The following is a 4,474-nucleotide window of genomic DNA, read 5'->3' as shown; positions in this document are numbered from 1 at the left end:
ACAGTCCGGTTGTCTGGTTTGAATGGATGGCTCATTTCTAACAAATAAATTAAAAATAAAAAACAGTTAAAACTGTTGAGCGGGTCAATGGTTCGACTATCTGGATTAACAGATTGTTGATTTCATATTTTTTAAAACCGACCCAGTGGTCGAACCAGTCAGGGGTTCAACGGTTCAAACGGTTCGCTGACCAAAAAAAATGGTCAAAACCGTTCAAATGATTAACCACCCGGTTCAACGGTTTATTGACCAAAATCAATGGTTTTGGGAAAAAATCCAGTTTTGGGGGAAAAGTGGAACCGATCACCTGACCGGTTCCCGGTTTTTCCAGTCTGGTCCAGTTTTGAAAACCATGATTGACTTTTTCAATGGTTTTTGGCCAAAAATTAGGTTTGAAGTAAAACAAAACCAATTATTTGAATGGTTCTTAGGCTAAATGGTCCAACCGTCTGAATCAAAGGCGGTTTGAAAATCATGAATCTGGGGTATTGAGAGTGGTAGATTGGGTCTAGGTACAATGGAGCAACCTCAACCTGACCTTACCCAGCTAAATAAAGAGGGCGCCTATAGTCAAGTAAGCTATAGTTACAAACAAGTTAAAAAGAAAAAGGAAAAAAAAAAGAAAAAACGGATCTGAATCGTTCTAGCTATCGATTTTTGGGTTGACAGTTTGAACAGATGGTTTATTCTAATTTAAAAATAAAAGTTTAAAAATTAATTAAAAAAAACAGTTAAAAACCATTGAACGGATTGAACGAATTAATGGTTATGGATTGCTGATCAAATCAATGATTTTTTTGCCAAGAACTAAGGGAAAATAAAACCCCACTGCTAAAATGTCAAAGGAATTGGATTTAACACAGGTTCACCTCAACCTCAACCTCAACCCAACACAAAACTCAATTAAGGCTGATCCAACCGTAACCCAATCATATTAGTGGGGGCATGGTTTTAAAAACTAGATTAGATTCGACGGTAGGACCAATTGACCCGGGAACCGGTCATAGATCCAAAAACAAATTTGGACCCCAAAATTATCCGGCCCATAGGTTTAGACCAGTGGGGTTCACCATTTCACCACTAAAACCCGGCCCATGCATAAGAAGAATAAGATTGAACCTTATTTGTATAGTGAAACTCTAAGACTCTTGCTTTCCACACCCCCTGTAGAGTTATTTGTTTTGATGGAAGCAGCAAAGAAATTAAAACTTTTTTTTTTCATTCTAAGAAGTGGGAAAAATATACACCACAAATATTTAAATCTGATCAACTTTTCATTAATCTGAGGGACCATTTCAGCATTTCTTTACACAAAACACAGTCGCATATTTTGACTTTCATAAAGGGGCAATAAAGTTGGGATGGGGAGGACGGGGCGGGCCTATGGATTTTATTTTAATTTATTTATAAAAACATGTATTAATAAATATGCATGAATTAATCACAGTTCACACCAGACGGTGCAGCAAATTGTGAGCTGTGATAGCGTGACCCATTCTATAAGTTTATTATACCGACCAGTTACAGTCAATCAGGTCTAAAGAGACTTAATTTGTGCGGATAGATGAAACACGAAAGTCTTACTATAACTTTAATTTACATAAAATCAGATCAAACTAACTTGTCATCTCTCGTGAGCATCTTAATTATCATCTTAATCTGCAAAAGTCAACTCCGGTAATCGCCATTAATGGCGCTTTCGCTTTGAGAGAATAGCTGAAAGAGCCACGGCAGACAGAAACGATCGACTCCGGCCGTTCCCACCTCCAAATTTTCAAATCAATCTCAACTTGCTCTCTCTCTCTTCCCACGGACGTTATCCACTTATCGCTATATAAATAAAAGCTCCCTAAGTGCCTAATTAAGCTTATTTCATTCAATACCAAAAACCCTTTTTGAATTGTGAGCAATGGCCTCCATCATCACCCACTGTTTTCTCACGCTGTCTCTCCTTGCCCTGTTTGCATGCTCGGTCCACGCACAGCTCTCGCCAAACTTCCATGCGACTACGTGCCCAAACCTACAAGGCATAGTGCGCAATGGGATGAGGCAAGCTGTCAACAGGGAAAGCCGACTGGGTGCCTCCATCCTTCGCCTTTTCTTCCACGATTGCTTCGTCAATGTAGGACGACGACCTTAATTAACCCCATACCACTATATCTCTTCATCATCTTCTTAATTTGTTTCTTTTCTTCTGTCGTACGTGTTTTACTTACATATATGCATCCACACATTCAATGGTTCAGGGTTGCGACGCTTCAATCCTCCTGGACGATACAGCTACCTTTACCGGTGAGAAGAATGCTTTGCCAAACCAAAACTCAGCACGCGGTTTTGAAGTAATCGACGCCATTAAATCTCAAGTGGAAGCCGCTTGCAATGCAACAGTATCGTGTGCAGACATTCTTGCACTAGCTGCACGAGATGGAGTTGTCTTGGTTAGTATTAAGGCTTCCTTGGTTTTCTAGTCTACTGACACCGCTGATCTCATAGATGGCTGGTCTCACTTTTATGGTGGGTCCTGTCTCATGGTAAGATGTGGGTGTTAAGTAGGAAGATCCCAACTCTTCTGAGTAGAGGCAGGCATATTACTATGTTAGTAGGTCCCAAAATAAGAAATAAACCCCACTTGATATTTCCTTATTAGTGGGTCTACCCAAAAAACACATTGGGACACATTTACCATGGTTTTCAAAACCAGACCGGACCGAACGGTCAGGTCGAAAAAACTGGGAACGGTCTGATGATGGGTTCCATTTTTCTCTGAAATCAGATTTTTGCCGAAAATAGTTGATTTTCGTCAACAAACCGTTGACCTGGGCGGTTAATCGTTCGACGGTTTTGATCATTTTTTTTTTGCCTGAACGGGCCTATCGTTTAATTTGAACGATCAGATTGTTCGACCCAAGAACCGGACCTCTGACGGGTTTGTTCTCCGAATCAGTTTTATAAACCTTGCATTTACCTAAGTAAATTGTTTAATCATGCAAAAAAAAGTAATATTTGATAGGATAATATTATCCTTTTTAATAATGTCATTTTTTGATAAAAAGATCATTATACAAATTTACGAGGGAATATCTCCCAATGACAAGTTTCAAGGATGTTTCTAATGCATACTAGAATGTGGGGCGCCCCACCATGTGATTTACAATTTTATCTAAGGATATGTATTTATTAAGAAACACTTGTATGGTAAATGTATTTGCTTAAATAAATGAATTATCGAGAAACAGAGGGAGGCCTAATTACACGATATCAACGGTGGTTCTCAGGATGCGCTGGTTCGGACCTACAGTATCAATAGGTTTGCTTTTGCACGGGATTTTGCTGCTGCCATGGTGAAGATGGGCAACATCAGTCCCCTCACTGGAACAAATGGAGAGATTAGATTGAATTGCAGGAGAGTGAACTGATATCCTCCTCCTCCTGCTGCTGGTACATATAAGAGTTGGGTGTTTCTATGACTTATGGTTTGAGGGTTAAGCATCATTTGTACCTCAGTGTATTTTCCTTTTTCAGTCACTTGGTTGTGTGTGTAACTGTGTATGTGTATCATTCTCATGAATATTTTCTTAATTTTAGTTACAATAAAAGGTCAAATGGTTGGGATGTTTACTCTCTCTCTCTCTCGGAATGGGAAGAGTCCGCGTGGACTGATCTTTTCAGATAGAATTCAAAGCCCAGCCCAGCCCAAAGATGTAGGCTTCAAATTTAGACCCAATAGATAAATGGATGGGCTTGGGCTAGCAGCCTCAGATTTTGTTTTTAGTAAGAGGCCTCAAAGAATTTGAAGAAAGATAGATTCCAGTAGATTTTCATAATAGACCCAATTTTGGAAAGAGTACAAATACAAATATAAATACAATATGAAAATTGTATTTGGAAAGAGTACAAATACAAATATGTAGGATACAAAATCTTGTATTTTGTATGTATTTTTCTCAAGGAAAAATCTATGATGGAGGAAAGATATGGTACCAGAAGAATTTTAATCAATCAAAGCCCACCCATGAATTTTGATACATAACACCTGATTGGCTACCATGTTTATGATGCCAGTTGATTGGTCAAAAACTTTTCAGATATCATAGTGAGGCTCAGGAATTAGGACAGCAGAACAAACAGAGATTAAAAACAATAAAAAAAATCTTCATCTCTAGGCTTCATTCTTCTTTACTCTTTAGAGCAGTCAACTTTAAATATTTAAGAAAATCACACCTTTTAAAATCTAATTCCAATCTCGGACAAAATGTTATATACTTCTCTGATCGTAAATAAATTAATCTTGACTGGTGCAAATTTTTTCAGTTCTGTTTTGTTTGTTAGGCTCAGTTTGGAAGGAGTATAAATACAAATATGTACAGTATAAATATATAAAAAATAATACAAAATACAAGATTATGATTTGCATCTCAAAACCTAAGGTTAATTTTGCACCCCCTTCTCTCTATCTTAATTTTTTCCCATATAA

The 4,474-nt window shown here is 37.9% G+C and overlaps 1 pseudogene across 1 annotated transcript; it reads left to right on the top strand.

Moving 5' to 3' along the window:
• Positions 1-1,889: 1,889 nt before the first annotated feature.
• Positions 1,890-3,603, top strand: LOC148867218 (peroxidase 52 pseudogene; annotated as a pseudogene). The gene is made up of 3 exons (XR_016109597.1): positions 1,890-2,122; positions 2,247-2,438; positions 3,252-3,603. The product of XR_016109597.1 is annotated as a peroxidase 52 pseudogene (transcript).
• The last annotated feature ends 871 nt before the right edge of the window (positions 3,604-4,474 follow it).

Source organism: Nelumbo lutea, chromosome 3 (genome assembly GCF_056320005.1).
Source record: "Nelumbo lutea isolate HS-2025 chromosome 3, American lotus-T2T, whole genome shotgun sequence".
NCBI classification, from domain to species: Eukaryota; Viridiplantae; Streptophyta; class Magnoliopsida; order Proteales; family Nelumbonaceae; genus Nelumbo; species Nelumbo lutea.
The sequence above is the reverse complement of the archived record's forward strand: the minus strand, read 5'-3'. Positions and strand labels throughout refer to the sequence as shown.